This window comes from Falco rusticolus, chromosome 9 (genome assembly GCF_015220075.1).
Source record: "Falco rusticolus isolate bFalRus1 chromosome 9, bFalRus1.pri, whole genome shotgun sequence".
NCBI lineage: Eukaryota > Metazoa > Chordata > Aves > Falconiformes > Falconidae > Falco > Falco rusticolus.
The window spans coordinates 919,392-942,069 of NC_051195.1; the positions used below are offsets into that span (position 1 = coordinate 919,392).

Sequence of the window (22,678 nt, forward strand, 5' to 3'; positions counted from 1 at the left end):
TAGGAAAGCAAGCACTGCAGAGTGAGAAACTCTGCTGTGACATGGAACAAACCCTCTTGTCTGTGAGGCCAATAATCGAGTCACTGCCACGCTGAGGATACGCAGATGCAGTGATGTTTCACTGCTGCTGACCTTGTCAAGGTGATTTCTGTTAGTAGGTGGCTGTGCATTAACCAGATGTACGTAGCTGAGAGTTTTTAAGCCATAATCTGATTTTTTAAAGCTGATTTGATTTGAGATGCTGCATCAACCATTCTAGTCAATTCACTTGGCATGCAGATACCCATTTCTCTGTAGTTTCACAGAACAGATTGGTAAGAGGGTTTAAGACTTCCCTGCACTATGGCAAAACCAGACCCATTCTGAAATATTTCAGGCTTTTAAGGGAAATAAAAGGGTAAGGTTTGTTTCAACCTGATATTTGAAGTCAAAGGATCCATTCCTCTGGGAAAATCTTGTTTTCAATACAAGAGTTCTATAACCTTTTTTAAGCAAGACTAACAACCAGAAGGCAGGCTGCCTTCCATGGAAAACCTCATTCAGTCCGTGTATGTGATTATATTCAAGACAGAATTCCACTTACCAACAAGCATAACATAAATTGACCCTCCTAACACTACACTAAACGTAATAAGCATTACATTGAATATGAGGACAAGTGGATAGTGTTTTGAACTGTAAAAATAATCAGAACGAGCAACTCGGGAAGCGGACCATCCAAACTCTGTCTGTGTGTCTATGTGATAAAGTTAATAAAAGTTACACCGTGTTACAGAACCTCCTGCTACCAGGACCAAGAATGATAAACATACACAGAGGATTAAATCTCCAATGGCACCATGTGGCCTCTACCTGCCTAGAAAAGACACCCAGGGACCAATATACAAATCCTTAAAAAACCCTGCAAAACCCCCTACCACAACAGCAACTGCATAACTGCTGTCGTAAGAATTTCACATGACTTGACTAAAACTGAACAGCAGCTTTGAAAGCTTCCTGATCTTTGCTGCTCACCAGCTGTGAGATTGAAAGACAAGGTGCTCCTGGGTAGCACACTGGCACCAATATTAGCTTGAAGTTCAGGTCAGTTTGCTGGTTCTGCTAATGGATAAAACTGGGGCAACCTCAGGATACATAAATGTAAAAATAGAAAGGTAAAAGGGGGAGCCTCTGCAGCTGCTTCTGCTCATGCTCTCTGTTGAGTTGCTAGAATTTACTTGCTGGCATTCACTTCTGTGGCCAAGCCACGCATTCCTGAATGGCATCTCCCAGCAGCAGTGCCTGCTCATGTCTTACCTTGGGAGAACCTCCTCCCATGCAGACGTCACCCTCTCCAAAACTTGTTCAGATGACTGAAAACTGCTAGCTTTGTTTTCCGCTATGTAGAAGAACCAGGGAAACATCCTCACAAACATTTCTGTTTACAGATGGGAAAAGGCTCTAGAGGAGCTCTTTCCTAGCTATTTCTTTAGTGTGGCATCTGGGTAATCTGGGATTGGAATTTAGGATTTTCCAATCTTTTAGCCTTCTGCACTTACTCCTTCAGAGGAAGTTCCTTCTCACATGGGTTGCACTGTACTTATCTTTAGCTAAAAGGATGTGATGTGTCCATCTGGCTTCTGACTTTCTAGCTGATCATTGCTCTTAACAGTGGGGAGCAGCCAGCACTGGCAGTGGAGACAGTGGATCCTCCTGGGAGACGCCAGACAGGGTGCCTGAGGGCACAAGAAGTGCTGCCTGCTGGGGTCTGTGTCCCTGCCCACTGCTGCCATCACAGCCAGGCAAGTTCTCCAGCGGCAGTGAGGGTGGAACTACACATCTGCAAAGCTCCGGGAGACTGGAGATGGGCAACATTATGCATAGCAATAGCTGTGGCTGCTCTGCTCCAGGGTAACCTGGATTTGTTAATGTTTTAACAAAAAATATATAAGAACCGTGCAAATACATATGAATCATTAAAGCCATGAGAGAAGTCCATGCCCAAGCAGCCATGCTGATGCTCCTGTGACTGCCTGCACAGATAGCTACTTGCCAGCAGGCAAAGGGTTTCAGAACCAGAAACGTGAGCTGCATTGGGGCTAGGAGGCATGACCTCCAGGAAACCTTGCCAGTAAATGCTAGTAAAGGATGTGAGAATGTAAACGTGAATCTCAATTTCACAGTCTACACTGAAGGACTGGACACATGTAATTAACTGCTTAAGAAGATTTAGTAACGTGATTTGTAAGAAACTCTAGTCATGGATGGAGGATAGAAACAAAGGAGGAATTACTACTGAAATAAGGAGACACAGCTGTGAGCTCCAAAGACCAGAGCTAGGGCTGGCAGTGTTTGATATTCTGCTGGTGACCTGTGGGGGGAAAAAAAAAAAAAAAATAGTAAAGCACGGGATATAAAAATCTGCTGATAATAGAGGATTATTTAGGTCAATCAAGATGAGAGATGAATATAAAGGAAGAAAAAGGAAGGAAAAATAAAACAATAAACTAAAACTAGAAAATTAGGTAACTAAGCAACATGAAATTCAATATGGGAAAGTACAAGATAATCTATATTTAAAAATACAATTTGACACATCCTGCACGTAGAGATTTAGAAGGAAAGATCAAGTCATCACTAAGGACATCTGTTGTGTATGCAGCTAGGTAAATAAGATATTAGATTATAACAGCAGGAGGTGGGAAATAAGATGAAAAGTATTATAATGTTGCAGAAAGAAGTGGTAAGTACTCATTATTGAACTCGTATTCATCTAAAAGGAACATAATAGGTAATGAAAGAATTGGGATCGGTGATGTTTTTGAAAAGACATTAAACAAGCAGTTATAAAATGACTGATACTGTGTAGGCGAAAAGGACGTTTCATTTACTTTTTCACACTAATGCAAGAACAAGAAGCCACCCTACGGGGCTTTGGCAGGAGGTGATAGTTCTACGATTTTTTTCCAGTGGAAAGATGAATCTTCTATTTTGTATCGCACACCACAAACCCTGGCAGCAGTCCCCCCTTGTTCTGCTGCTCCTGGGGTCAATGGGGGAGAAAATGCAAATACAATGGGGGAGAAAAACGCTGCCGCTCAGAGTCACAAGGTGCAGGGTGGCAGCAGCAGAACTGGCAGCATCCAGCCTCAACCTCTCACAGCTCTTACAAAAGGTACAACAGCAACTCTGCTAGTAGTCTCCTTGGGTTTAGTTTCAGTAAACTAAAGCAGCAGCGCAACAAGGTTAGCTGCCAATGCCTCCCAAGTATTGTCAAAAGCAGAATCATATTGCTCCAAAACCCTTGCTTTGAGTATACTTTGCATAAATGTGTTCTAAACAACAATACAAAGCATTCCCTGGGCTGGCATGGAGTTAGCAATGGGGCCTCTGCTGCACTAATCAGGTAACATCTGCAACACAAACTCTGAGGTGACCTGCCAGAAAGAGCAAAGCAACCTGTGGAAGAGACAACTGTTTAATTTGCAGGTATAGTATCTACATCAGCCCTAGAAGGCTAAGGTAAAGCATTAGGAGATCCTTACTTCTCCTGTCTGTTCCAGCTTTTATGTACTCTGACTGTGGAAGGATGCTAGAAGAAATAAAAGATCATTAAAATTATATAGCCTGTCTTGTATTGCACAGGGTTTGGTGGTGGTCGTGTGGTGTTTGTTCGGTTTTTTTTTTTTTTAATTATTTAAGAGGCTTACAGTAAAAATGACTGCAGTTTCACTTACTTTTCAGCCACATAACTAGTAAAATCAAGCTTCATTTCTCAAAGTTCGCTATCGTTTCTACACAGTTCTGGACATAAAATTAGAGTTCCACATTGCTTCACTTCTTTAAAGCATTATCCGTACATAACTGAGAGTTCTCCAGAAAATAACTCTGAACACAAAATCCACCAAGGTGCTCCATCCGCAGCCTTCCCCACTATTTCAACCAGGATTATGATTTTGCTCTTAGTTGTGCTTGTCACCCATCACGGATGAAGCACGACCACTCCCCATTCAGCTCCTGTGTGCACGGATGGATGATTGCCCCTCTGACCCAAGCTGACTCTGTCTGTCGAGCCTTTGCAGGGTAATATTCTGGTTTATTATGGTCTATAAATAGGACGGTGGAGCCTCACAGTCTGACACGGCACAATGAGGAGGACGGTGAGATTGTCCTCATTTCTGGTAATGCCTCACCTTAAGCCCAGCTCACTTCAAGTGCACATAAGAGAGCCAGCATGTCTCTACATCTGTTTATAAACTTGTATTCAATTAAATCAGCCAACAGTAAAAACATCTTACATCATCTTCGTGTTGACCAGCAGCACAGGAGCATCCCAGCTGCAGCTGGGTTGGATCCATTGCTTTTCTGGCCTCCAACCAGCACCAACATCACCTCAGAGTTCCCCGTCCAGATTCAAACAAGCATCAACACTCAGTATAGCATTTCAAAATGGTTGTACTAAAATCTCAGTGTTGGATCCAAGTATAAGCTGGATGCACATTTCACTTTTGGGCCACGGAACTCCATGATGGAGGGGAGAATGTAAATATGAACACAGTTTATGTGTATTTTAAGCCCATTTTGTTTTGACAGGCTGACAGAAAGGAGCACTGTGTGCACGCGATCAGGCTCAGTTTACCTCAACGTTACCCTGAATCAGGGTACAATTAGGAAAGAATTAAAATATTTAGATGGTCATAAAAAACACATACACTATGTCCAAAACCATATTTTTCCCTTGACAACTGTTTGCTACTGCACTGTAATTAATATCATGATCCTGTTCCTACTGAAGTCAAATTTTCCCCCCTCAGTGGGCACAATAAAAGAAATAACGTTGTATTACGTACACAACAGCCCCACGGATCGGCAAGGAGAGCACACCCCCATGACACAGACCCTGCCAGACTGTGCAGACCCATCCACCCGAGCTCCACGTGCCCTTCCCAAAACATTGTTCTCAGCTGCTCTGGTGGTGGGCAGCTTCAGCTCTGCCTTTGCTGAAATTGATCAGCTGTTTAAAAAAAACAACAAACAAACACCAAAGAACCAAAACCAAACAACAAAACACCACCACTCCCCCCCCCCCCAAAAAAAAAACCAAACCAAAACAAAACCCACCAACCTAGGAAATGCATTTTAGCAGCAAAATATACCAAAAATAAAAATCTGTCTTCAATAAACTTTCAGAGAAGGTTGTGGTTCCCAGTACAAAGCAGTGTGCAACCTCCACCCCACACTGCAGCACCACATTCCCATTTAGATTTGGATTTCCTTGCTCAAACTGTATCAGGCAGGGTGAGGCCAGTTGTTAGGACTGAAATAAGGTGGTTTGGCCCTTCTATTTAATGAGAATATTTGCCCTTCTGAGTTACTTTTTTTTTTTAATTATTCCCATATTGAAATCACAGTTTCTTCTTTTATCCTGCTTTGTGTAAGAGCCAGTGGAACAGGACAGATGTTCTGGTAAAACAGCCTGGGAGTGGACCTGCCTAGGCAAGGAGGAGAGGAGAAGGAGCCCAGGGGCTCAGGAATGAGGAGAGGCAGCAGCAGTAGCAGGGCAGCACCAACTCAGCAGCAGGGAGCAGGCACAAGCCAGGGGATGCTGATGGGCAGGTGCAGGAGATGCACTGCGTCCCACCGAGATCGATTTGGGAGGCCAGGCAGAAACCTAGTTGGGGAATACAAGTGCAGCTGACAGGACAAAACTGCAGTTTATGCAGAAGAAAGAGTAGAGGTGCATGTTTCCGTGGTGCAGCAGCCACAGCAAAGTTTGCTTTTCCAAACACTTGCTCTGGACCTGGATGGGTTACAGCCGCCTGGCTGCTCTTCTGCCTGCAGAACACAGGAGCCCAGCGTGTCTCTGCCCGCTGCTCTGCCGATGCACAAACAAGATGGCAACTCCTGCTCCTGCCCTTGGGGACGTCAGCTCATGCTACAGCATCCTGCATAGCGGATAGGAAGTTTGAGCTGGGCTGATCGCCCGTGCAGCAGCAAAATCATAGCCCCTAAAGATACTGTTGAGCTTTGTGTCTACTTTGTAAAAACCTATTAAAAAGTACATGGAAAAGATATATTCGGTTGTAGCATCTGAAGTTTAATATTTGCGTTTGAAATGTTATACGAATCTGCAATTTACAAGTGACCACAAATTATGTGTCCACATATATATTTGAATTAATGGCCAAAGAGTATTTTTCTGTCTAGATAGTACATATCTTAGCAGCCTTTCAACAAAACCAAAATTACTTTCAAATGTCAAGTGGTACATTTCAATGATGATCAGTGAATGTTCCTGTGTCCCTGTACTACCTGCAGCTTCTCTGTTGTAAGGAAACCTAGTTGGCTTTCCTTTAAGAATTGTACCTCCTCTACATATAAACTTGCTCTCTGGATTTGACATCCAAGTCCGTAGACTTAAGAAGATGAAAAAGGTTTAGAACAATCTTTGCACGTGCATCTGAACCACCGAAACGTAGCATAGAAGAAAGTATAAATAAAGCTGCTACAACTCCAGCAAATAAACAGTACAAAGCCTAGAAAAGCACCAGGCCTTAGCTACAGAAGAATTTACAAAGGCGAGGAACACAGAGTAGAAGTCATTAGCTGCTTTACTGCAAGGTATATGTATAAGCAGCAGAGGAAGCAACGCACCTGGCTACCTACTACCTCACCATGCAATCTGCAAGAAGAAAACAAACAGAATTTCCCTTTCCATCATGAAGAACACTTTCCAGATGTGCTGGCCACTTCCTTCCCAACAGAGCCACTCTGCATGATGCTGCCCCTCCTGTTCCCCACACCGGCAGGTATTGGCTTCCCTGACTTGTGCTATCACCCATGTTAGGGGACACAGGAAGGTGCAGCGCTGCATCCAGACCAAGTCCCTACCAGTGCAGTGACAGCCACAGCCCATTGCTGGATGCAGGACTCCACCTGCAGAGAGGGAAAGGGCCAGCACCGTGATTCGTCCAGCATTTGCCTTAGAAGAGCCACACAACCCCACACCCTGCAATACAGGAATGTAACTACACTTTTACAGACTGAATTAAACTTACAATATACTTTAATGAGATTTAAAAATCAATTCAGGCAATAAATGCACTTGAAAAGGATTCTGGACAGCCTTTCCTCACCTCTGCTTCAACTCCAGCAGCGCAGCATCTCCCTGCTTGCCACAGCTCCAGCTCCGAGGGGGCTGTGACTCAGCAAAGGGAGCAGCTTTTTATTTTTCAGATGGAACTTACCAAACCGTGCCAGCATTACGGGGAGGATCTGCTTCCTGGATCCGATTCTCTGCCAGGCTCTCCTGAGGTATTTCCACTGAACCCTCCCCATCTGGTTTCGTTATGACAACAGGAAACAGTTTCTTTGGGGGGGAAAAAAAAAAAATCAGATGCAAGCCTGCACAGGAATAAGGCTGACTGAGAAAGAAAAAATTCCCAACCTCTGTCTACACTGTATTTAAAAGAAAATGTGGCGTCTTATTATTAGCCTAGGAGTCATACTGCTCCCAGTCAGCCATCCTCAGAGCTGCAAGCACCTGCGACGTGACTGAGGCTTGGCGGCAGAACAGCCTCCTGCCCGAGAAGCTCCTGGACAGGCTGGCAGAGGTGGGGAGTGCCCAGGAACGAGGAGCTGCCCCCGTTCCTGCCCTGTCACCCCTGCTTGCTGGGAGCATCCCTCTGGCCCTTCCACAGACACAGATCAGCGATCCCCTTATACCCTGGGGCTGGGGCACCCAGCAGGGCAGCAGGGTGCATGAGGAAAGAGCTCTTCACCCCAGCCACAGCCCCTGCTTGTGGGCAGGGCCTCTCTCTGCTCTGCACCACCAAAGCCACAGAGAACTGTAAGTGGAAATGTCTGCACAGGATTTCAGGCGAGCTGTGCAGCCTGAGCATACTACGCAAGGCGGCCGTACCTTGGTGGTGCTGCAGGTACAGGGTGGACTGTCCCGACCATGCAACCTGCCACTCCCACTGTTAAGAAACTGAACTCCAACAGCTCAGGAACAGAAAAGCTAATCAACATGTGAACATCCCTGAACTCAATCTCTTACACTAACCTAAGCAGCCTAGCCTGTCATTAGACAACACACGGCAAGAGGTATTCAGGGATGGTGAACTGTCTCCAGAAACACTGAACATCCACAACTCCAGGCCAGCTCCAGTGCCAGCCATTCACCAGGTCTGAAACACAAACCCAATAACCATCCGCCTCATACCTGTTTTCCTCTCCCTCTATGGACTCTGCCAAGAGGATGCTGCTGTATGGGGTGCACAGGGCTCTGCTGAGCCCCATGAACCCATGGCAGGTCCTGGGCAGGATTTGGGGAGCTCCCAGTGCCACTGTATTGATTCTACAAGATTATTTTCCTTATCCAAGGTGTCCCAGTTTCCCCTTACAACAGATAATAGAGAACTGACTTTTTTTTCCCTCCCAGGGTTATTTTAAATTTTTTTTTTTTTTACTATCGAACTTTAAAACAAAGATAAGAAAGATGTCACTGCCACAATAAACTATTTACTAACAATTCCCAAAAGCAAGCTCAAGGGAGAAAGCAAAGACTTCAGGTCAGCTGTGTTCAGCTCTGGGTGCTGCAGGCAGGGGGTCACCACCAGGTTTCATCAAGGATGCTCGGTACAATGAGATTGGGAAGTGCTCACGGGGCAGCCCCAGCCTGGATTCCACTGCTACCTGGGGGGACCCTCCCTCTGTCCACTCCCTGAAACCTGGGCCTTGGCATTTAAAACCATGAGTAAGCCATTTGTAAAAATTGTTCAGATGCATGATTAGCCTGTTACTGTGGGGAATGAAAGCTGAAAGTTTACCTCCAGAAGTATCTAACCAAGAATTTTTTGAGTTCAGCCTGTGACAATTTAGCAAACATGTGCCTTAATTTCAGAAAATCTTTCCCTTCGATTTTTCAGTTAGAAGCAAAATGCAGATGTCATTTACATACAAGGATTTTTTTTGTTTTTCTTCTGCTGCTAGCACAACTGAATCCCAATCACACCCTGCAAATCTTGATGGATTTCATAGTCCTCAGGGTTACAAAACTTTTGACCATCAGGCTTTTGATGTACAGAGTATCCAACACAAGCCAAAAATTGGTGCAGAAAAGATACGTATACAATTTTTATGTCTCTCTGCAGCCATAAATCTGTTTAAATCATGAAAATATTAGAAATCATCATCCATAGTTTGACAGGTGTTTACCAGTGAGTGCTTCAAATATTTCTTCTAATAAATGGCCTTTATTCTGTACATACCATCCATAGTTGAGGGATGTGGGATAAAAAGCAGCAACGAAGAAAACTTCCCAACCCTTCTGATACCTGTGGATTTGCAAAAACCTCCTGCTGCTGCCCTAGGACCAGGCCCTGCCCACCACTGGGAGTATTTCCAAAGTTGGCACTTTCTGCCCATGACCCACATCAGCACTGTGACAGACCAGTGCCACTGGGCATGAAGATGGAAAGGTGGGCAGCAGGAAGCTGTTGAGAAGCATCCGTCCACACCAGCACACTATCACAATACAGGGAACACCAAAAGCCATGAAGAGCTGCACCGCCACCAGTCTCGTACTTAGAAGGATCATTACACCTATAGATCTAAACAACTGTGCAGACAGAAACACTGGCCCAGAGCTGATGCAGCCACTAGTGTAAAATGAGAAATAAAAGGTATAGTTGAGAGTTTTAGAATGGATTAAATGAGTGAATGAGTAAGAAAACAGAAGAATAAAATTTTCATGGTATGCAGGAGACCATAAGGTGAACACTTGAATAAAAACATTTAAAAAAAAAATCAATATTAGCCTGAAGCACTGTAGAATCACAATTCAAAATAGCAAGACTTGAAACCCTCAAGGTGACTGCATGAGCTCTCTAGGCAGCCTGCTCCGCCTGCTTTACTGTCCTCCTACTGCAAAAGTTGCTGCTCTCAGCTGGTCAATACACCGGCCCTTCTGCAAAGTGCTGAGCGGCACAGCCTGAATCCCCCCACGAGCAGAGGATCCCACCAGATTCCCCCTAATTATACACTAGTTACAGTAACATCTCTGAAAGCAGGGGAAAAGAAAGACAGGTGGAAAGTCTCTAACATCTCTATTTCTTCCCCACTGATTTTTTTAAGCAGCCTGGCTCTTGATTTCCACTGCTTTGTTCTTCTTATAATATCCTTAAAATGGAGATAAAATGTCCTGTTTTGAGCTAAATACACATCTTCTGTCATCAAAGTTTGCATTGTCTCACTTTTCTTCCCTTCCTTCTTCTTTTTATAACACAGGTTAAGGTGAAAAAAAAATATTTTGTTTTGGCCCACACTTGACAGCTTTTTAGTATACAGCCACATCAAAGGAAAAGAAAACAAGTTTTCTCATGGGTCTCTAAAAACACAAGTATTTGCACCTCTACTGCCAGTTGGGAATTTCTATTCCTTCCCTCCCTGCCTCATACTTCAGACCCCAAGATGCCAACAGACTCCATCCTTCCCCGCCAGACACAGAGCTGTCGCATGCGCCATGCGCCTCCCCAGCAGAATTATTTGGAAGACGCAGCCTGGCTGATGCGCCCTGCGGGGGCTGAGCAAGCTCCCCCAGCCCATTCGCAGTGGGATCATCACTCTCACTAACTGCATTTAAAGAACAGATGATTATTTTTTTTCCAATGGCAAACAGGCTTGTAGCCAGAAAGATTTTGAAAACAAATATATACTCAGGAACAACTTGCCCACGCAGCGGCTTTAAAAAAAACTGCCGAAGCCAGCAGAACGCTCGAGTCCCTCTGGATGGAGCAGCCACAGTTGCTATGGAGCCCAGGCTGCCCGCACAACCTGCCCTCGATGTGCCATGCTTTATTTCAGATGTCTTCTGCCCATCTTGTAGCAGGCTACAACTGCATCCCTGCCCTGTACTTTTTCTTCTCATATTCTGTCTCTTAATTTTTAAACAGAAGGGCAGCAACTCTGCTGCAGATCACTAAATTATATTTACGGTAAGATCTCAAAGGGCCACAGGCAAAAGACAGTATCTGAAGCACACGGCTACTGCGATGAACGTTGCTGACCGATGAATTTTTATGATGGATTTATTTCTTAATCAGTTTAGTCAAAATATTAAGATAAAAAAGTTATCTATATCTATCTCTTTATGTAATCAAAAGATTAAGATAAAAAATGTGATGTTGATGTCAAAGACTAAACTAAAATGTTTTAGAATGATATCAAATTTTTAGAATTGTTTACGCTGAATTAAGAGCAAGAGTTCAAAAGCCTTATTCTAAAGCCGTTTCTTCCAAGAAGAACGCATTTGTGCCAAGTGATAAGTTTGTATTCCATCTGGGAGGGACTTGAAGGGAGAAAGAAGTTTCCCAACTAATGAAAACATTTCTGAGATGTTTCACCCGGGCTAGTGCATGAACTAAGCCTGTAGATTTCATTGACCCTATGGAAAACCAAAATCACAGAGGGATCTTGACAAAAAATCCAACCTGCTCCCAGCAAGTCTGCAAGGTCAGCTGGATGCTGGTGCTGCCAGGGACACAGAGCAGCAGAGGCACTGGCACAGCACCACGCCAACAGTGCTATCCTGCGCGGCAGCAGCTTGTGTCCAAGGAGCTCGAGGTTAGGAGCAAATCCACAAAGCACTGAACAGTCTACATGCAATTTGCACTTTACTTCTTTTTCAAAGAAATACAAAAAATTCAACAGTTGCCTGAAACTCAGTCAGGATGAGGAACGGATCTCTTCCTGCTCTAACCTAGTCGGTTCCAGCTTGCTGATTCAGGATGGGTTTGGACAAAAAGTGTCTTCCTCAACCAGGAAGCAGGATGGGTTTTTTCCTGCTGTTGCCAAAGAGAAGGGGCCTATAAATTCTGTTCTTACTTGTTCTTTATCATCTCTGATGACTTAACAGCAAATGCTAAAAATAAATTTTCATGCTTCATCTTCAAAGTAGATGTGGTACAATGTTTTAAAAAAACCAAACAAAACCCCAAACCGGTATCCCAGACAGCGTATTATTTCACAATCCAAATTAAAACTTCATGAAGAGATACTGTAAGCCTGCCAAATGTGATATTTTACACAAGCTTTGGCTCTATAATCGCCTTTCTAGTCCTCTTCTCATGAATCAGACAGCAATTAAGATAGTCACACGTTTCTGAAAAGCAGTCTAACGAAGTGCTTATGATTTACTGCACAAAGGCATTTTTGGAAAACAATGACCTAAAACTGTTACAAGTTGTAGAAGAAATGAAGCAATATTCTAATCTCCAGAGCAGTTTGGGCCATTCAGGTTTTCACTTTCTTCATATTTCTGATGTTTAATACATACTTCATCAACAGGCAGGAGGCAGGACACAATCCAAATCCAGAAATTTCTGTGTGAAAACACAACACTAATGAAATAACTACATTTTGGTAATTCTAACTCCACCTGCATGACTGACGGCCTAAATTTAGATGTAATAAAACTGATTTTGGCTGTAAATAACATGAAATGATGTCTCAAAATTTTGACTCAAAGTGAGTCAAGCTAGTGCATGGAATCCAAAACACCAAGGAAACTTGAGGGACCTAAGTTTGCACTTATGTTACTTTAAATAGATGAGTCACATTAAGATGAAATAAGCATGCATGAAGTGATGTTCATAATCACAACCTTGAGCTAGCAAACCACAGCAAAGTTTTATGAAAAGTTACTGATAAACAAAAGTTGCCTTTTTTTAAAATAGCATCCAAGGTTCAGTATGCTCCTATGTTCCTGAAGTGCTCGCCTCAGGGCAGGGCTCTGTTACCTTTCTCCATGTGAGGAAACATCTCCATTTACATTAGTGAACATAACTGATGTGCACATCTAGGTCTTTAGGGTAAAATATTAATTATTGCTCTTAACGAGATAAAACATTTTAAGTCCTTAGGGTTGATCATAGCGGGGAAAACAGCCATTAGTGAGAGAAAAAGCAGTTTCTCTTTTGTACAGTTTGACTTCCCTTTTCCTAATGAGTTAATACTCTTCATAGAGAGCCTTATAGATATCTATGTGTATATATATCTATGTGTATGCATTCATATATAAAAATAATATATTAAAATAATTGTATGGCATTACTTAATAAATAAATTACAGCAATTTGAATCGTATGGATCATACCCAGTACTAAACACCTTAGCATATTATCCAAGCACTAAAGACTATTTTAAAGAAGCTGAAAGAGTACCCCAGGATGTTAGACTTTGACACTACTTTTACATTTGTTTACACATCCAGGAATGGGTTCTGATCCATAATTTTAAATATCCAGTTGCTTTGTTCAAAATTAACTCTTTAATTAGTTACGCGCTAAGCCCACACAGCTCAAAGAGCAGCATTGGGTGGCCGCAGCACCAAGACAAGTCTGAGAGAGTAAAACTGTCAGAACTAGATCAATCGACGGTTCATATTGCTAGTAACTATGTTAAACCTGCAATGCAGGTGCATGTTCAGCAGTGGTCTTCATGCTGCAAGTCACTTCATGCTGCAAGGCACTAACTAAGTTCATGCAAGAGGCAATGAACAAGAGCTGAGAGGCCAATGCTGAACAATGCTAAACAATGCTCAGCAGCTGCAGCGTGAAGTTGCTCGGCGAGTCCCTGTCACTGCTGAAAGAGGCAAAGCCTAACGTGGGGGTGGCTGAGCTACCCGCCTAGAAGCGTGCAGAGGCAGCCAATTCGGCACGCGCTTATGGATCCAGAGTTATTCAAGAAAGTGCTACTGAAAATGCCTGCTACACCTTTACAACTGTTATACCCATACATTACTCAATGTGTCCGGAGCTGAGAGTAGAGACACTGGAACAGCAACACAGGGGTTAAAATGATAATAAACAGGGGGAAGATACTTCCAGTGCTCTTGAATCACACCCAGAATTACTACATATATTCCTAGAAACAGCGGTATTTAAAGAAGCCATAAAGAGATAATGAATGCTAAGGCAAATGAAAAGATGAGGCGTTAAGCCTGAGGGTTGGCTGGAGGCAGGAGCAATGTATTGCACAATTTTCAGGAGAGTTTTGATTAGTAACTGAATAACCTGGCTTCATTTAGTGCTGGTATACAGGAATACCTTCAAACTCTGTTCCAAAGATGCATCTGTTGTTTTAACAAATCCTTGTGTCTTTTGCTCCCTATCTTTCACTCACGATTTGGAGATTTAAGTGTACATCTATTTCTATGTAGACATTCCTTCCCAGGAGGTTCATCTGCTCTTGAGCTGACTAACACTTCTTGATACAACTGTTTGTTGATTGACATAGAAATACAAGCAGAAGAAAAAGATTCATGCATGTATAATACTCTTCAGTGTCAAATGCAGTTGTTGAGTGACTTATTTTTAAGTGACAGTAATGATATTTTTGGAAGCACCTATTTTTCTTTAGTTTCACATGTTTATCCATAACACTGAGTTAACCCACAACTTTTTCCCTCCCTCACATAACTGTTACTGCTCTTAGAGAAAAATACATCCAAACATTTCTGACAGCATCAGGGGGATGGAAAGCAGTTACTGTGTTGAAAGAGACAACTAAACTGGCCGTTACTGATGCGCAGCCCCTTACCAATAAACAGACCCAATGCCAATGAATGAGTGTCTTCCCTGTTGGAAGCAATTTCAGGTTTTTCAAAAGCACACAGTGCTGGTGTAAGTCTGCTCCTGTTGAGTGCCTTGGCTGTCCAGCCTCTACCTTTAGCTAATGGAAGAAATTTCTTACATGTTCTTCTTCCACATGAACTCTGTACACACAGAAAATACCCAACTTCTTATCTAGGAAAGGGAATGCATCATGGGTCATGACGGTCATGTGCTTTCCACTCCTGATGCTCCTCATGAGAGGTTGCTAGAGACACTGGACAGCAAACAGCAGCCATGCTGCAAGACCAGTCTCTGTTCCCAAGGCCTACTTGATTTCCTTGCCATACATGTCTCTCTCTAGTGCCGGATATAGATGGTGATAATTGAGTGAAAACAGAAAAAGTTTAACACCTGTAGTTTCATTCTCCCTAGCAAAATCCAGACGTTTCATTGAGATTATGGAGTCTCAGCTCTCCTAGGCTGTCAATGGCAGAGGCTTTACCTGAAGAAGACATCAGCCAGCACAAACTACTTGCACCCACATCGACCAGTGTATCAGGTGCGGTATTATCTCATCCTGCCATCCCCAAGGGGTTCCTGGGTCTTTCACACAGTAAAGCAGCATTCCCAGCACAGACCACGAACAGAAGGGCAATGGAGATTCCCCAACTACAGCCTGACTTCTGGAAGGAAAAAAAAAAATAATAATAAAAAATCCTCACACTGTATTTCTCATAACATAGCATTTTGCAAATAAACTAGGAGAAAAAAGATTTTAGCTAAGAGCTTTTTCACAAATTTTTTACAAGTCTTTTGCCAAGCCTCACATTACTCAGCAGCAAAGCTCACCCTGGCTGCCTGCAGGCATTCTGGGAGTTTTACTCATCGTCCCCCTCTCCTGTGGTTTGGACGTGCCATCTCTGTCAATACCAAATTGATTCTGGCCATCTACTACTGTCCTGCTGGTTAACAGGCACTTCTGAAGAAAGTAATTTCACACACTACCCTAGTTCAGATTTTCCCTTTGATCAAACAAAATAACAACTAAAAGAAAAAAAACAAACCACAAAACAAACTTTGAGGGGGAAAAGAGCATGATTATATTTTTCTTCTCCTGCTTTTGATGATAAGTCTGACACCCAAACTGAGTTCTCCCCATCCTCCATGCTGCCCACCTCACCTGCCTGGCCAGTTCAGACATCCTCACCCACCGCTTACTTCACGCGGGAGAACTCCAGGAGCACATCAAGCACATTCCTCTCTTCCATTCCTCTTCGAACCCATGATATATCCCATTTTCTGGGTTGCCTGCTTCTCCACTACATTTTTTATTAACTTGTGATTATAAAACCTTATCAGGACAAAACTATAAGCCCATCTTAAGTGATACATAGAAATTTTAGTAAGAGGGGAAGAAAAGAACATAAGAAACCTAAACCAAAGCAAGCAACAAAACTGCCTCTGTTTAAGAAGAGCTACCTAATGAAGTTCCCCCAAACACCCCTACCATCTTCTGCCTGAAGGTCAGCACTTGTCTGCCTGCTGGGCTAATTGACAGCATAATGAGGGGCACCTGTGAGCAAACAACTATTTTTTTTTTTAACTCCTGCTAAGCCTGACTGTAGCCTAAGGGAAGTAAAACATAATGAGATTTCCCTTCCACTACATGCCTGCAAATCCGTAAAGTCCAAAGCTTTGGCAGTGATGGTTTTGTCCCTATAAGTTGCAAAAACTGGTATCAGCAATATGTGGAACTGGAATTTCTGCATGTGCAAATCTGAAAACCAGCCACATATTAAGGAGTGCTTCGGAAAAGTAGAGAAAAATAAGCCAAAATACCTCCCTTTGTTTCAAAAGCTTGTTTTGATTTTTCTCTAACTGTGCTGTTAAATGTTGCTATCTGTGATCATGGGAGATAAAAATCAGTCTTTACTATACTTTTTAAAGTGAACTAGTCTTTCTCAATACCTAACCCATGGTTATTCGAGCTGTTCAACAAAAAATGCCAAATGAAATTACAGTCTATATTATGGAGCAGGAAAAAAATAAGCCAGGAGGTGAAAAGGATGGAAGTGGAATAGTCCAGTGTCTAAAAGGGTAACAAGTGCACTGAGCCTCTCTCTGCCCCTTCACAACCTCTGTGGGCAAAGCCGGAAAGCACCTGCTAAAGTCCGGCATAAAATACTGAGGAAAAAAAGAAGAGACAAGTAAAAGGTGAAAGTGTCAAACCGTATAATGAATCCTGCAAGCAACATAAATAATAAATCATTCACCCTGGCGTGACACGATTGCTTTAGCCCTCCAGGTCCAGAACCCGCCAGCACCCACCAGAGCGAAGGGAAGTCTCCTGCGGCTCCTGGCAGCACTCAGAATTATGGCCGCTGTGAGCCAACGTCTTGGTGGAAATATCAGATGTTTGTTTACAAAAACAAAATCCATAATGCTTCCTTCAAGGAAAACTGCTAAAATAGATAGCCTATGCAGTAAAAAGTAAGTTTTTAAGTAGCCATTCAAAACACCAGAAATCTCAGCACTGCTTTGACTGGAGAGCAAAGTTTTTTAACAGCTGCATGCATTAGCTGAGAAAATATGGATTAATATTGACTGTCAAATCAGTGTAGTTTTCATTTATTTATTATTGCAAAGGTTCAAGCTAATAAATTTTCCTTTAAGACTCTTTGCATTTTTACTTTACTAACTTCATGCAAATATTTCCTTTGCCCATGGCTTCCTCTGACTTTGCTTTGAATGCAGACTAGAGATCCTGAAACTTCCAGTGATCATCACACAAGTCGCAACAGCAAGACCTGACTCACTCTCACATAACATTTACTGTCACCAAGCTTCAACATATTCAGTGTATTACCTCCATTCTCCAGACATGGAAGGGCTTTGTGGAAGGTGGGTGGAAGAGCTGAGCAATGAGTGCTGTCGCCTGTGCTGCCAGCACCTGCCTGTTCACAGCCATGTACTCTGCGTTCTGCTCATTCTCTCTTAGACATTCATGTGTACTCCAACCACTTTTTGCTGAACTGAACCATACCTAAAATCGGCCTTCCCATCCAACATTTCCCAAGGAATACTGTCAGGATAATCTGGCCTTACCTAGTATGCAAGATGTAATTACGGTACTAGACAGTAACGAAATAATGCATTGCGATTAATCATTTTATTTTGCTAATAACACAAGCAACATGTAAAGATAAAAATGCCAACAAGCATCTCATAAATCACCATGGATATTTACTGCTATGGACCAAACACTCGGTACTTGCTAGCTCCTGTCTTTGAACCAGGGCAAAATTCAGGTATCACACTGTGGTACACAAATCTCTTTAATTCTCCAAAGTGACAAAGGCTGTGGCTATAAATTACTGTCTACTTCAACATACAAACATGACGATATCACTGTATTTAGGGGACTTTTTCTTCCTATTTTTGTGAAAACCTGAAACTTAGTCTTTGAGGTAAAGAAAAATCTATGCTTTGGATGATTGTATTAGATTTCTTCCATGCCTTCAAGTTTCTCATTAACTTTCTTTGCCAATACTTCTTTTCAGATAGAGTAACAAAACATCACATACAAGAATGAACCCTGTCTCTACAAAAAGCCAACATTATGGAACATTTTGATGGAGCTTCAAAATCTAGTGTTATCCTGTGGTGTGAGCACCAGGTACTGGTTGGAAAACAACTTCTGATTTAGTTTGATCCAAAAGGAATCCAGACTGTGGATGCTGAGGCCATACCATCATGCAAACCAAAGTGCAAATGGGTATCATCAAGAGTAACACTTTAAAAGCACTGTCCTCATCCAAAGTAGACACATTCTTCTTATGTCATGGGTAGAATTCATCTGTTATGGAGGCAGCTAGAAAAGTAATGCAATGTCAAATGAATCAAATCATTATTTTAATATAGAATTAGTTAAAATGCAAAATGTAGCAAAAACTTTTCAGGAGGGCCATGGGAATATTAGTGTAAGAGGCCTAACAGAAGTTAGTGCAAATCAGTAAATCTTCAAACACTTTAGATATTTAGCAAAAGTTCTCCCTCTGGGCATATCTTGAGTCTCTGAAGTCAGTAAGGTTTCTGACATTGACTCAGTGGCATCAGAATCAGGCCTTTTGTGTGCAATTTCATTTTTAATTAAACATCATTAATATGGAATTTGTTTCTGCTTTACATTGCAGTAAAATACAGTACGTGCCAGGGGACACATCTATTATGTAACTAAGGGTCACGCAAGACAAAACAGAGCAGTCAGCAAGAGATGAGCAGTCTTTTTGGTATTAAAAGCCCAAGCTGAATCTATACTGATTTTCAAAGGGTTGAAGTAGAGGAATCGGGGTTGCCACAGGCTGATGGACAGTCTGAACAGCATCTTACCCCATCGCAGTCTTACATAGCTAACAGTTTGCTCTGCAATCAGTACCAGGCTGCTTCCAGTGGAATCAATTCTGGCTATGAACTATGGCAAAATCAGCCTCACGCACTATCCAACATCATTTGGGCAGCAGCTTTCCAGACAGATGCAAGTTTCAGTTAGTCCTGGGACATGTCATCCTAGCTAGTCTGGGAAAGCTCAGGAGGCATTGCCCTCCTCCAAAATCCAGATGTGCAGCCAGCCTCACCAAGCAGCCAGGTCTCCCAGCTGTGTTATGAACTGACTCTTCTTTTCACCTGAGCTCCATGAAAAACAAGGTCCCTGTTTGCACATGACCTTGTCAAGGTCAAATGACCGTGGCACTGGTGGAATAGCCTGAAAAAGCAGAACAGGATATCCACTGGGTTTAAAGAAAAACAACATGTCACACTCTGCCACTTGCATGTGTGTTTGGGGAAAAAAATTTCATCCTGCAGACGAACTGCATCTTGCAGACGAACATCAGGCCTTTCCCAACTATTTCTCCTCAGGCACTGTGTCTGCTTTTATGGAGTACAAACAGACGGGCACGTTGGAGGAGAAAGGAAGCTACACAGATGAAAACTTACTGAACTTACGTCTTGATTCTGCATTATCAGTGAATAGCAAATCCCTAATCACATTTTCCTGAATATGATGATTTGTGGATTTGCAGAGAACTGAAGAGTTTTTATAAAAAATCTACAAGGTTGTCATTCTCCATTAGAATAATTCCTGGAGAATTGTATTAAATTCCCGAGATCTTTCAGGGGTTTAGGTCTATTTGACTACAGACCACTTTGCTGTAATTGCCAATGGAAAATCAGGGAACTACCTTTCTAGGTTATACAACTGATAGAAATTGCATAGTATTTTGCCACCAGTAACAGCCAACATTTGATGCTCTAGGAACAAGTAAGCTCTCCTTTTCCTCAACATGCAGATAAATGCTACTAGCCAGTTGTGTTCAAATACAGATAGGATTACAGGAATGATTTAATTTGGAACTCTGAAGTACTGCCAAATATTTGGCCACTTTTAGCATAACATATATTAGTACAAACGCTGTTACCTGTCTTAAAATTACTCAGTCCTGTTAGAGTCTCACAACGAGAGTAGCTGGATGGAATAGCTTTGTGTTCAAGTCCTACATCCCAGTCAATTGGTTTGTGTAAAATTTTTAGAACCTTCTTTTTTTTAATTATTTTTCTATTTAAGCTGAACTTCTGCAGTTGATTATACATGAAGAGCTGCACCACAGAAGGTGATAAACTTACAAGACAGATCTTTTAAAGGAAAGTGTTAAAAAAAGATCATTATTTAAAGGCCTTGACTTGATAACATTAATTTGCTGACACTATTTTGAATTCAAGCCATCTGCAAAAGTAGTATTTTAGAGATGTGTTTCGGGGGGGGGGGGGGCAGGAAGTGAAGCAAAGTTTTATTCTTCATATAAATTGACAGTGCACTTGGAAACTTACTGTAATTTCACCAAGTAGGAGGTGTTGACAACTGTCACTTTCAGAGCATACAATAAGGGAAAGATTTATAGGCACACAGTTTCACAAATATGTTCAACACTAGTATTTTTCAAGACAACCAGTAGGCCTTAAGCACATTTTCTTAAAAGTCGTCTTAAAATGGGGTGCTATTTTTTCCATCAGGGCCCTAGTGACAAATGCAACTTCTTCTAATCAAGGTATTTTTGACCTCATACCAGTGTCATTTGCTTTTAATTCACCACTACAAAACCTAAACTTTATACCAGTCTGGTAAGAACAAACGAGTCAGACAGCTGACAAGAGCCAATACAAAAGAGACAGAAAGTCCTCTGCAAAAGTATTAAGACAGCCTCTACAAAACTTTCCATTTCTGAGCATACTTTAAGCACCTACCATACACTTAAACATACAGAGAAAAGTGTACAAAAGGTGGTAGGTTAAGAATACTGTATGTCAGCTGAGAGCTGCAAGGCTAGACTGACAGCAGTGAATGTCTCCTGCCATTAAACTGTTATTTTACAATATAAACATTTTTCTGGAAGTATCATGACGTGAGAAATAACAGACAAAAGTCAATCTGACTCCAATGTATTTATTTTCTAATTTCTGTCTGCATTTTAAACAGTGTCAGTAGAGGCGCAGCCACATTTACTGAAAGGATAAGAAATCTTGATGAGAGAAATGACATTTAAAACCACCAAGGGAGCAAGCAGCTGGGAAAAAAAAGAACTTTTTTTCTTAATCTAACAGGTTAAACAGCACAGAATAGGAAGCAGTTCTCAAGATATGCAGTATATGCATTGGAGTTCAGAAAATAGGAAATATCCAAGCCAGTTACTCAGTGAGAACAGAAAGCAGATTATTTTGTTACAGTAATTCATCATAACTTATATTACCCTGAAACACCAACATTTAGGGCTGCAGAGGAGATTTATCAGCAATTACAGGACCTGACATTTCAACTTAATCATATATGACAGAGACTCTATGAAGATCCTGATGAATAACTGGAGCAGGAGGGCGCAGCCCACTTAACCAATGAAAGGCAGAGACACTCTCCTCGATGGGCTTGCTGGCATCCTAAAGCAAAGCTGTTGCAAATCAGAGCTATGTTTATTAACCACACCAAGGAGAAACTAGGTATTAAGGGGGAAAAGAAATCCAAAACATAGAATGCAAAACAGGAAATTTGAAAATGGATTACACAAAACCTTACGTGTAACATATAGGTATATATATAGCAAACACTATGTACATACTTAGATATGCATAAACACATATAGGAACTAACCTCACAGGCATGCTCCATCATGATGCACACTGCTTGTCTGCTTTACCTGAGGATAGTACCATTCCTCGTATGCAGTGCACTTCATTTTAAAACCTGTAGGCTGCTCCTAGCAGACAGATTTAAAAGGATTTTTATGATGCACGCTGCAAAAGGCTAAAAAAAATCCATCCCTGCTGCATAAGATTATATTTTCCATCTCTATCCTCTGAATAGTGGAATCGGATGAGAAATGATTCATCAATCAGTCCCAGGAAGCATTTAGAGGACAGAGAAGAAAAAAAAAAAAAAAAAAAATCAACCATACAGTAAAATCTGCTCACCATGTACACACACCCAAAGTGAAGAATCAGACCAGGCTAACTGAGGAGAAGCTAAAGATGAATTTCACAAGAAGGCTGCAGTTGCTGGGTGATGCACTGTAAATCCTGCTCCCTCCGGGGAGAATGAGCTCATTGCGAAGATCCAGCAGCCGCCCCTCAGCCATTGCAGTGTCACTGCAGCTTGCAGCTGAGTGCAGGCACGTCATCACACGAGCTCCCTGAAAACTGAAAGCCCTCCCTTTCAGAAATCTAGAGTCAAGCATGCTGGTATAAAACCAGCACACCTCCAACGCAGACCGATGTCCCCTTGTACCTGGATGCTGCTAGAAGGACTTGCATTTTCAGCTTAATTATGAAGCCAAAGATTTGCATCTAGCATGGAGTGAATGTGAACTGAACTCTTCCTGAAGCAGGGGCTAAATTATGAAAAAGGTGGAGAATATTTGAAGGATATTTGGATTTAAAAACAGATAGCAGCCTTTGCACGGCTCCTAGCAAAGGAGATGAAACCAAGTTAAACAATGGTTTGGGTGGGAAGGGACCTTGAAGCCCACCCAGTCCCACCC

General features: G+C 42.2%; 1 protein-coding gene across 16 annotated transcripts in view; it reads right to left on the reverse strand.

Moving 5' to 3' along the window:
- JAKMIP3 (Janus kinase and microtubule interacting protein 3) overlaps positions 1 to 22,344 on the reverse strand; it is an 89,658-nt gene extending 67,314 nt beyond the window's left edge. For 7 of the 16 annotated variants that reach the window (XM_037400650.1, XM_037400654.1, XM_037400657.1 and 4 more), the window contains exon 1: positions 22,113 to 22,342. The gene's annotated coding sequence lies outside the window, so the exon portion shown is untranslated. Of the gene's footprint in view, positions 1 to 22,112 lie in introns of all 16 variants that reach the window. The other 9 variants (XM_037400664.1, XM_037400663.1, XM_037400665.1 and 6 more) reach the window with 4 other exon arrangements.
- Between the last annotated feature and the right edge of the window lie 334 nt (positions 22,345 to 22,678).